This window comes from Elgaria multicarinata, chromosome 22 (assembly GCF_023053635.1).
Source record: "Elgaria multicarinata webbii isolate HBS135686 ecotype San Diego chromosome 22, rElgMul1.1.pri, whole genome shotgun sequence".
Taxonomy (NCBI): Eukaryota; Metazoa; Chordata; class Lepidosauria; order Squamata; family Anguidae; genus Elgaria; species Elgaria multicarinata.
Window position 1 is genome coordinate 3,336,251 of NC_086192.1, and position 12,542 is coordinate 3,348,792.

General features: G+C 45.9%; 1 pseudogene; it reads left to right on the forward strand.

The window, feature by feature from the left end:
• LOC134412773 (maestro heat-like repeat family member 5) overlaps positions 1 to 12,542 on the forward strand; it is a 47,012-nt pseudogene that overhangs the window by 30,664 nt on the left and 3,806 nt on the right.

Sequence of the window (12,542 nt, forward strand, 5' to 3'; positions counted from 1 at the left end):
ACCTGAGGAGCAGGTGTGGCAGCTACATCAGTTGCATGTGTATATTTGCATGTGTACAGATTTTGTATATTTATACAAAATATAAATTTTGTATGTTTTTAATGTTCACTGTTTTTAACTTTTGTAAACCACCCAGAGAGCTTCGGCTATGGGGCGGTATCTAAATGCAATAAATAAATAAATAAATAAATGTGAGGAAGCCTAGATTCTCTGCGCAGAGCACACGTGCCAGATCAGAGCAAATGTCTCCTTAGCCTCACTTGTGAAGAAGGCACACTTCACCAAGCCCTAAGCGAAAGAGAGCTTTCCCCGGTTTCCAACAAAAGTACAGACTTAGGGACATGCTTTGGGAGTCGAAGAAGGGCCCTCAGAAACCTTGTCTGTAGCCTACATCTATCTCAGATGTTAATCCCCCTCTCCAGATGTTGGAGGCGTAGAAAAGCTGGGCTGCAGACTTGGCATTAAACACTTTGATGGCCGACGGTATAAACATTCCCCCTTTAGTAAAGAAAAAACGTGTTATTGCGGCTGAACTGACTGAAGCTTTGTTAAGTAAGATGTAGAGACATATGGGAAGGGTGTGAAAAAACTGGGGAAACTCTGACCGGCAACCTCTTTTCATTCTTCTTTGTGCCAGGCATTTGGTGAACATCTGTCCAACGCGCACGTCACAGAGATTGTGCTCCACGCCGTAGACCGTCTCACAGACGAAGACTGCAGTTTTTCTCAGGCTGCAGGAGTGCTCCTGAGCTCCTTCCTGGAGGAATGCGGGATGGACACGGAGGATGTAAGAAACAGCAGGGGCTGGGGGAAGCAGGTTTTCTCTGAATGGATGTCAAGGCAGCAATTCCTGGGTTGTTTAATCCCGGAATTGCCGGAGATGAGCAGAGCACGTGAGCCATTTCCGCTTTTTCTTAACAACCCAGGAAAGCCCAGAAACTGTTGTGCCACAAAGGTCCCAGGGATGCATGCAAGGAGCAGATTAGGAGGAATAAATTGGAAACAAGGCTCAGAGAGGCTGACCATCATGGGTTGGCGATCAAATAACCAACCCATGGCGGCTTGTTCTCAGGGTGGGTTATTGTGTGAATCAGTCCAGTATGATAAAAGGGATAGTCTTGGACTAGGATTGGGCAGACCTCAGCCATCTCCCTGGGGAACCACTACCTCTCCACTGATATCACAGGCGCAGATAATGGGGGGGGGGGGGAAGCATGGAGAGAGAGAACAGTGTAAGCCATTGAGAAAAGGGGCAGTTACAACTGCAGTGGAAAAACCAAGGAATGCAACTTTATTTATTTATTTATTTATTTATTTATTACACTTATATACTGCCCCCAAAGCCAGAGCTCTCTGGGCGGTTTACAGGAATTCTGAAATTGAGATAAAAACAAGTATACAAAATTTAAACTTTTAAAACACAGAACATACACACATAAAGCACTTTCAGCCCAAAGGGCCACGTTCTGAGGAACACATAGCTGCCCCGTTTTATTGCATTGATAACCTGCCTTTTCCCCTCCAAGCAACCCAAGGCAGCGCACGGAATCCTCCTCCTCTCCATTTTTACGAATGGTTTTAATTTTTGCGAACCACCCAGAGAGCTTCAACTATTGGGCAGTATAAAAATGCAATAAATAATTAAAAATGTATCCTCACAACGACAACCCTGTGAGGTAGACTGGGCTTGAGAGCCTGTGACTGGGTTTCCACGGCTGAGAGGGGACTAGAACCCGGATCTCCCGACTCCCAGTCCAACACTTTAGCCACTGCACCACACGGGACTCTCGTGTCTTTCTCCCGTGCTCCCCCCCCCCATGCTTAATTCAAGATGACGTGTGACGTGACATTATTACCTTCAGAGTTTCTTGACCTCCGCTCCGCTTGACTGGCTGGAGCTGGCCAGGAGAGGAGGAAGCCCTGGATGCAGCAATGCCACACCAGACATCTTCTTTAAATAAAGGGTCACCAGAGATACGAGAACAGATGTGGTACGGTAGGAGCAGCTACACTCCCCGTGTGGCCTCCAGTATCTTGCTTTGGGCCTTAGCGACTGCTGTCCGTGTTAGGCATTATAAGGAAAGGAATTGAGAACAAAACAGCCAGTATCCTACTGCCCTTATACAAGTCGATGGTGCAACCACACTTAGAATACTGTGTACAGTTCTGGACAACCCAACTAAAAAAGGATATTATAGAGCTGGGAAAACTGCAAGTAAAATGATCCCGGGGCTGGAGCATCTCCCCTGTGAGGGAAGGTTACAACAGCTGGGATGGTTACAACATCTACAGAACTCAGACTTCAGCCTCCTTTCCTGGTTGCATTCAAAAAGATGCTGAATGATTTCTCTCCACCTGTTACCCATGCAGGTGAAGTGTGTCCAGTAGCTAGTAGACACCGGCCTCCTGTATTTACCAGAAGCAATGGGACTATAACAGACTTTGGCACAGGAAGGGGGATCAAAAGACCTGCTGTAGGAAGGGGAGAGCGGAGGAGGTGGCAAATGGGTGCTATCATTCCACTTTTCTTTGTCTTCTTCTAGCTGCCCATGATAGTCAAGGAAATTTATAACCATCTCTCCAAGATAAAAGACCATTTAACAAAAGAAGAGACGATGAAGGCGTTGCGCAGCCTAGCCGCAAAGCGTCTAAACGGAGTTGTAGACGTCCTTCTGGAACGCTCGGTGGAATGTGATGAGTAAGGGTCTCAAGGAGATGGACCAGTCGTCTCCCTAATGTTATTTTTGTAAAATGTCCACCAAATGTAACCAGCGACGCCCCTGCCCAGTACACTGCCACCGTTTTGGCAGGGAGTCGTTCTGCAAATGCTAAGGATGGCTCAGAAGCCCTAGGAGAAGACCGCACAACTTGTGGTTCAGCGATCCAGCCACGGCCCATCAACCACGTCTTGCAGCTTGCCAACTGCTTAGCCGTTCCCCTGTTTTTTGTAGTAGGGTTGCCAACTTTTTGCCAGCCCTCGCTCCTGCACCTCTGACAGCAGCTTGATCCGCAGACTTAGCAGTTCATAGAATCATAGAATAGCAGAGTTGGAAGGGGCCTACCAGGCCATCGAGTCCAACCCCCTGCTCAATGCAGGAATCCACCCTAAAGCATCCCTGACAGATGGTTGTCCAGCTGCCTCTTGAATGACTCTAGTGTGGGAGAGCCCACAACCTCCCTAGGGAACTGGTTCCATTGTCGTACTGCTCTAACAGTCAGGAAGTTTTTCCTGAGGTCCAGCTGGAATCTGGCTTCCTGTAACTTGAGCCCATTATTCCTTGTCCTGCACTCTGGGAGGATCGAGAAGAGATCCTGGCCCTCCTCTGTGTGACAACCTTTAAAGTACTTGAAGAGTGCTCTCATGTCTCCCCTCAGTCTTCTCTTCTCCAAGCTAAACATGCCCAGTTCTTTCAGTCTCTTTCAGTGCTAGAAAGACATGTAATCAGTGGAGTCAAAGAATCATAGAATCATTAGAGTTGGAAAGGGCCATTTAGGTCCTGGAGTCCACTCCCTGCTGCGTGCAGGAGTCCAGTTTAACACACACCCGGAGAGATGGCTGTGCAGCCTCTGTTTGAGGACCTCCAACGACGGAGAGCCCACCATCTCCCTAGGTATTGGTTCCATTGTCTGACTGCTCCAACCATTAGAAAGATTTTCCTGCTGTTCAACTGAAATCTGCCTCACTGTAGCTTAAGCCCATTGTTTTGTGTGCTATAGTTTTGGTTGATTAAAATGGCAACGAAATGCAAAAAGTACAATCTGGGACAATTCAATGAAGTGGCCATTTACAACAGCAGTAATTGTGATATTCTTATTATTATTAATTAATTACTTTATATAGCACCATCAATGTACATGGTGCTGTACAGAGACTGGGTCTGGTTTGGGGCTCATCCAAAATTTTGAATGGAGAGCGGCATATAAATATTGTAAATAAATAAATAAATAAATAAAATGGTTTGTAAAATGGTTATATGTGGTTTTAGATGCATTTTGCATGTTTTGTGGTTTTTAATTTTTGTATATTGTTTTTTAAGTTTATTTATTTATTTATTACATTTCTATACCGCCCAATAGCCGGAGCTCTCTGGGCAGTTCACAAAAATTAAAAACATTCAAAGTATAAAACAACAGTATAAAACCATAATATAAAATACAATATAAAAGCTCAACCAGATAAAAACAGCAGCAATGCAAAATTACGAATTTAAAACACCAAGTTAAAATTTAAAATGACTGTTAAAATGCTGGGAGAATAAAAACGTCTTCACCCGGCGTCTAAACGCATATAATGTCGGTGCCAAGCGAACCTCCGTAGGGAGCTCATTCCACAGCCGGGGTGTCACAGCAGAGAAGGCCCTGCTCCTGGCAGCCACCTGGCTCACTTCCTTTGGCAGGGTGGTTCATCTTCTGTGAACCACCCAGAGAGCTTCGGCTATGGGGCGGTATACAAATGCAATAAATAAAGGAAAATAAAAATAAAACAATAAAATAGCCACATGGTGCCACATAGGCTTACATTCTAATAAAATCATAATAAAATAATAAGAAGGGGAAGAAAAAGCACCAAACAGGCACAGGGGAGAGTAAAACTAACAGTGTAAAAGTCAGATCAAAGTCAAGGTCCAAAAGCTTTAGGGGGGTAAAAAAGAAAAATGTTCAACTGAGTTTTAAAAACTGTAATTGAACTTGTGGTCTACAATCATCCTAGCATTGCTATACGTAGCTAATCGGATTGTCACAGGCTGTGCTTTTTGCATTTCTTTGCCATTTCACCTCGCTATTTACACTCCCTCTATATCCCAATGGATACATACCTACAGGCTGAGGAGGAACTTCATGTATCTGAGAAAGTGGACTTCAGTCCAAGACATCTTGGACTACTGCAACCTTCTTCTCACTGGCTCTCCTCCTTCTCACATCAGTTCGTTGGTTTCTGTTCACCACTCTGCCGCTAAGATCATCTTCTTGGCTCGCCGCTCTGACCACGTTACTCCACTTCTGAAACCTCTTCATTGGCTTCCAGTTCACCTCAGAATCCCATATAAACTTCTCCTGTTGACCTACAAACCTTTTCACAGTCTAGCTCCTTCCTATCTTCCCTCTCTCATCTCACACTATTGCCCCGCTCATGCTCCTCGCTCCTCTGATTATTATTATTATTATTATTATTTTATATAGCACCATCAATGCCATGTTTCTTACCTGCCCAAAGGTCTCTCTTTCCCTTGCTCAGCTCCGTCCATTTCCTTCCGCTGCCCCTTACGCCTGGAACGCTCTTCCAGGACATTTGAGAACTACAAGTTCAATCGCAGTTTTTAAAGCTCAGCTAAAAACGTTTCTTTTTTCTAAAGCTTTTAAAACTTGATTTTGATCTTAGTTTTATACTGTTAGTTTTACTCTACCCTGTGCCTGTTTGGTGCCTTCTCTTCCCCTTCTTTTTGTTTTATTACGATTCTATTAGAATGTAAGCCTATGCGGCAGGGTTTTGCTGTTTTATTGTTTTACTCTGTACAGCACCATGTACACGGATGGTGCTAAATAAATAAATAATAATAACGTCTTTTGCTGGAATATATTTGTTAGTCTTTAAAGTGCTACGAGAGCAGAACGACAATGGAACCAGTTACTTAGGAAGCTTGTGGGCTCTTCCACACTCCAGGTCTTCACGATGCAGCTCGACAGCTATCTTTCAGGGATGCTTTAAGATGGATTCCTGCATTGAGCAGGGGGTTGGACTTGATGGCCTTGTAGGCCCCTTCCAACTCTGCTATTCTATGATTCTATGAGATTCTTTGTTGCCAATGGACCTGGTTGCACTTCGTGCAAACCTCTTACAACTCCAAAACTTTCATGAACGTTTACTCCCTAATCTAGGGTGACCATATGGAAAGGAGGACAGGACTCCTGTATCTTTAACAGTTGCCTAGAAAAGGGGATTTCAGCAGGGGTCATTTGTATATATGGGGAACCTGGTGAAATTCCCTCTTCATCACAACAGTGAAAGCTGCAGGAGCCCTGCCTAGCATGACCAGATACAAAAGATAGCTACTGCTCTTGTACTATCAAATTTTAGCGGCACAACATTGGGTTCTGCAAAAAAAGGGGGAAAAGGGAGGCAGTGTTAGCATGTGGACCACAGACTGTGTTCCACCCCTGCCTTAAAGGTATTGTCTTGTAAATCACCAGGAACAGATACCAAAACCTCAAACTGGGACAGCCAGAACATTAGATGCAGCTCTTGCCATCATTTTCCTATGCTAACGCAAGAGCAGCTTCACGGAAGTCTAAAAAGCCTGACATTTCTTTTCCTTTTTCACTCTCCTTTGAAACCCTGCAGCAATGTAGCGGAGATGTGGAAGGCATTGGTCCGCAACCCGTATTCCAGCCACAAGCTAATAAGACTGCTGCTCAAACGGCTGCAGGATGAAGACCCGGGTTCCGATGTCCCTTACAGGCGGCACAGCAAATCTCAGATGCCACGGGCGGTACGAAACCACGCTGTTCTCCCTTCTGTCGTAGTCCTGAAATGGGGGGGGGGCCTTGGGCTGGGGGCTTCTTCTCATAAGGGAGAATAAGACCGTCTTCTCCCTTATGAGCCTGCCGTGCTTTGAGATCTTCTGGAGAAGCCCTTCTTTCAGTCCCACCATCTTCACAGGTGCGCTTGGTGGGAACGCGGGACAGGGCCTTCTCGGTGGCTGCTCCGGTGCTCTGGAACGCTCTTCCCTGGCTCCCTCCTTGATGGGCTTTCGGAAGCAGGCTAAAACTTGTTTGTTCCAGCAGGCCTTTGGAGAATAATCTGGCCCTCCACCTATGATCATGTCTTATATTTATGTATTTATTTATTACATCAATAGCCGAAGCTCTCTGGGCGGTTCACAAAAATTAAAACCATAATAAACAAATAATTACAATTTTGTGGTGCATTTTAAACTATGTTTCTCCCCCCCCCCCAAGTATGTTTTAAACTTTGTAAGGCCGCCTTGAGGCCCAGCATTGGGCAAAAGGCGGGATAATAATAATAATAATAATAATAATAATAATAATAATAATAATAATAATAATAATAATTCTGGCTAGGCTTGGCAACTCGCCAGCTGGGTTGTGCCTTTTGCAGGGTCTTGACATGCCGACAGTAGCAAGTGGAAAATGCTGATCTCTGTGAAAAAGCTTCAGCTCCCGTTTTGTGCAGGTCAGGCCTGTTGAAGGCACAAGAGCAGGCTAGCTCAATTTTCACGGTCAGCTGGCAAACCTGTTTCTGGTTTCAAGTGAAACAAAACTTGTAGAAGGAGGGGGGAAGAGCAACCTCACACGGTATTTCGGATAGAGAACCTTCCTCTCTCGGTTCCCCAGAATTTGAATGGTATGTGGACAACCTGGAAATAATAGTAATTTGTAACAATATGGTACCACCTTCTATGCACCATCAAATCTCTTTCTTTGTCCTCCTCCCACTACCTTTCCCTCCTTCTTGGATATAATATAGAATAATATGCACATTCTAATAATGCAATGGGCTGAGTCTAGCTCCCTCCCAACTTTGCAAATGAACTGACAGATGGACCAACCAACAAATCCAAAGCTGGCTCAGCCATCAGATTTCCTTCCCTCTTTTTCTTTTAAAAAAAATGCAGTTTAAGTACTCCACTCATTCATCTGTAATCTATCTTATTCATTTTTAAAAGGAAACTTTTTTCAAGTTCTTCCCCCCCCCCCCAAACGTTTTCAAGTGATTCTGAGTTTGTAGGAGGAGGTAGTTGGTGACATCATGGAACCCGGCCACTCAGGGCTGTACGCTGCTGGTTTCATAAGAACATCAGAAGTGCCCTGAGGCTGGATCAGACCAAGGGTCCATCTGGTCCAGCACTCTGTTCACACCGTGGCCAACCAGCCATCAGCCAGGGATGAACAAGGCAGGACATGGTGCAACAGCACCCTCCCACCCATGTCCCCCAGCAACTGGGGCACACAGGCTTATTGCCTGGAATACTAGAGGCAATCTAGTATTAGCCTTCGCCTCCAGTAATTTATCCTTTGCCTCCAGGAATTTATCCAGCCCTAGGGCGACCCTATGAAAAGGAGGACTCCTGTATCTTTAACAGTTGTATTGAAAAGGGATTTCAGCAGGTGTCCTTTGTATATATGGAGAACCTGGTGAAATTTCCTCTTCATCACAACAGTTAAAACTGCAGGTGCCCTGCCCTCTTTTAAATCTGGTCACTCTAGTATAGCTCCTGCACCTTTAACTGTTGTGATGAAGATTGAATTTCATCAGGTTCTCCATATATATGCTGAAATTCTCATTTCTGTGCAACTGTTAAAGATACAGGAGCCCTGTCCTCCTTTTCATAGGGTCACCCTATCCAACCCCCTTTTAAAGCCATCCAGATCGGTGGCCGTCACTACACCTTGTGGTAGTGAGTTTCGTAATTTAACTATGCGCTGTGTGAAGAAGTACTTCCTTTTATTTTTCCTGGATCTCCCAGGAAAATATTTTAAAACAAAAATGGCAGAAATTGAAGGCCGGACCCTGAATGTAAGGAAGCAGAATGTAGAAAAGGCTTCCCATTTCTTCTCTGGAAGAGCCTTGTATTTTTCATACTTTACAATATAATCAGTCGGTCAACAGTCAGCTGCTCAAGTTTTTCTCGCCCTTCATTTTTATTTATTTGTTTATTTATTTATTACATTTCTATGCCGCCCAATAGCTGAAGCTCTCTGGGCAGTTCACAAAAATTAAAACCATCATAAAACAACCAACAGGTTAGAAGCACAAATACAAAATACAGTATCAAAAGCACAACCAGGATAAAACCACGCAGCAAAATTGATATAAGATTAAAATACAGAGTTAGAACAGTAAAATTTAAATTTAAGTTAAAGTGAAGTGTTAAATACTGAGAGAATAAAAAGGTCTTCAGCTGGCGATGAAAAGAGTACAGTGTATGCACCAGGCGGACCTCTCTGGGGAGCTCATTCCACAGCCGGGGTGCCACAGCGGAGGAAGCCCTCCTCCTAGTAGCCACCTGCCGGGGTGCCACAGCGGAGGAAGCCCTCCTCCTAGTAGCCACCTGCCGGGGTGCCACAGCGGAGAAAGCCCTCCTCCTAGTAGCCACCTGCCTCGCTTCCTTTGGCAGGGGCTCACGGAGAAGGGCCCCTGTGGATGATCTTAAGGTCCGGGCAGGCACATATGGGAGGAGGCGTTCCTTCAGATAACCTGGCCCCAAACCGTTTAGGGCTTTAAATATCAATACCAGCACTTTGAATCGGGCCCGGACCTGGACTGGCAGCCAATGAAGTTGTAAAAGGACTGGCGTAATGTCCGTCCTTTTACAAGGACTTTTACAAGGACGTTCGAGATTCATCTCTTGAATCTCTGCCTCTCATGTAGCTGTTAAAGGCATAGGATCCCCTATCCCCCCCTCACACAAAAATTTGGCAACCCTACCTGGGGGGCTCCCTGCTCCCTTACGTTTGCTTGTTTGTTGGAGGGCAGAGTTAATCTGCCTTTCCTCTCACAGTACTAGCCAAAAAAGGGGGGGGGGAGTTTTCACTTACCAGTGCAAACCGTGACGCAAGAGGGCCAAGTGGATCTCCCAAGGGCGATGAGGAGCGCCATCACACCAGTGATTTAGTGCCCTCTCGCCATGCTTGGTGTGCAGATTTTGCAGCACGGTATTCACATGATGCCGTGCCTCTCCTGCTGACGCCCTGCCGCTTCCCCAGCCTTTTCCGTCTTTTCCTAGAATGCCTAAAATCTGGATTGTTTTCCCTAAGTGTGTTTAATGTGCCCTTAAGCCTCCGTGTAGTGCTGTACTCATGTTTTCCTTCGATGGGGGCGTGTGCTGTCACGGGAGCCTTGCTGTTGGCTTGAATGGATGGCATCAGGTCCTGGCAGGGAAAAGCGATCTCTCCCAGCCGCCGGCTCCAAACCTCAATAGAAAGCCCAAACCTTGCATCCCAAGCTCAAAAGCTTTTTCTTAAATTGCACAACGCCCAAATCTCTGCAGAGGCAGGCTTGTACTCCCTCAATCCTCCCCAAAGGGCCAGGCTAAAGGGTCATTTCATTTTTGCCAGGCAGAATGACGGTCTGGTTGAAGTACTCATCTGACAGGACTCATCTGAAAGGGGGGAGAAGGGGCAACCAATGAACTGGCAGGAGAAAGAGAAGGGGCGGGGTGGAGTGGAAGAGCAAGAGAGCGAAAGAGCATTGGAGGCTAAAAGCGCGGAGACAAAGCAGGGGGAGAAATGACGTGTGATGGAGCCCAGGGTTGAGAGGAGGCCATTATCTCAAGATGTCCTCTGCCGATCATCATTCTCCTGTCTTTGTAACCTCCAGGCCACCAACGCTTTGTGTGCTATCATGTCCGTACCGGAGGCTGCGGAGGTGCTTCAGAACAAATTCCCCCACCTGCTGACTGCCCTGCTCACCTAGATCTATTTCGTTCTTGGGACAAGCAGGAGAGGATCCAAGAGGCCGAGTGTCATCTCCGACCTTTTTGTTCATCCCACCCCATTGAGGTAAGAAACCCGCTAGTCGCCTTGAGATGGCCCCCTCTTCCCCTGGATGCTTGCAAACCCAACTCATTGCCCCCAAATAGCTGCCTGCTGGTGGCCACAGAGGTCCACTCTTAATACACTCGGAGATGGTTTGTGTGGGTTATGGGAAGCTAAGCAAACAGGATCCACCTACCGTATTTCTTCAATTCTAAGATGCACTTCCCCCCCATATAGAATCATAGAATAGTAGAGTCGGAAGGGGCCTACAAGGCCATCGAGTCCAACCCCCTGCTCAACGCAGGAATCCACCCTAGAGCATCCCTGACAGATGGTTATAAACATCTCTAAAAACGGGGTGCGTCTTAGAAGCGCGGGTGCGATTATTATTCTTAGAATCAAAGCTTTTTTTCTGTTGGTGGTACTGAAATTAGTGGGCGTCTTACAATCGATGGCATCTTACAGTCGAAGAAATATGGTAGATTTTATTTATTTATTTATTTATTTCATTTACGATATTTATATATCACGCCACATTCAAGAATTTCAGAGCGATGGACAAACAGAATAAAAACAGAATGAAATCGCATTAAAAGTACATTTTTAAAAGAAAGTGCAAATAAAACCACGGCTGGTCATTAAGGGAAGGTTTCCTGGAACATCGCCGCTTTCAGGAGGCAATGGAAGGAATACAAAGTTGGCACCTGCCTCACCTCCAGAAGCAGGGAATTCCACAGGAGAGGGGCCACCACACTGAAGGCTCTTCCCCTGGTGGACTTGACTCACACGATAGGTCTATGTGGAACCACCAAGAGCATGCCCTCAGATGACCTCAGTGACGGGGCAGGTTGTCAGGGGAGAAGGCGCTTTCTTAGGTTTGTGGTAGTTAAAAACAAAACAATCAAAATTTATTTTTAAACGTTCACAAGCTTTGTTTCAAATAAAACCTTTAAAAACCTTTTTGAAACCTTTCATCCAATCCTTTCACCCATTCACATACGCGCTTTCCTTTCTCTCACAGAATCACTCTTGAGCTTTCTTTCTTATCTGTATTGATTAATATACATCAACTATGTGCACACCACACTCCAAAGACACCCCTCTCTACACTGACCCTCAGATTTCCTAGAACTTAAGTACTCTAAGCACAGAGAGCACTAAAGACTCTAAGAGGACCTCAAAAGTCTCCCACAATCCCCTCCGTCCTTCCCTTATATATCACTCCTCCCCCTCCCAAGACATTCTGCAGTCCCAGGAAGGGGGCAAAACCAGAAAGCATGAGAAGCCCTATTGGCTGCCCTTTCTGGCTGGTGGCCTGGATCACTCTCTGCAGGGCTTATAGAGGGGTTGTAGCAGCCACGAGCTGGGTTCGCACAGTCATTGCTGGTCACCGTAGTTGAAATAAGCCACAGTGGCTGGCAACACTCATGAACACCTGCCCACTCTCTAGATGGAGCCAGATACAGTGGGTTGCTGTTCCCAGATTTGTCATGGGGGGTGGAAGCTTATGTACCTCCTCCTGACACAAACACGCACACTGAATACGTTTGGATTTGTAAGCTCCTCAGAGCAGGGACCTAAGCTCCACATTTCCAGGAGGACATTGACAGGTTAAGAACAGGTTCAGAGGAGGGCAACACAGATGATACAGGAACTTGAGGACAGGCCCTAGGAGGACAGGCTGAAGAAGGAACTTGGGATGTTCAGTCTGGGGACAAGAAGACTGAGGGGAGTCATGTTAGCAGTGTTCAGGTACATCAAAGGATGCCACAGGGAAGGGGGTCAACAAGAAGTATTTTCCACGGCCACAGAAACTAGGACCCAAAATAAGGGGTATAAGTTACAGCTACCTAGATTCCGACTAATTATAAGGGGAAACTTCCTGACGGTAAGAACTGTACAACAGTGGAGCAGTCTACCTACGGAGGTTGTGGGTTCTCCATATTTGGAGGTTTTTAAGAAGAGGCTAGACAGCCACCTCTCATGGATGGTTTCATTGGTTTTCCTGGACATTGCAGAAGGTTGGACTAGATGGTCCTTGAGGT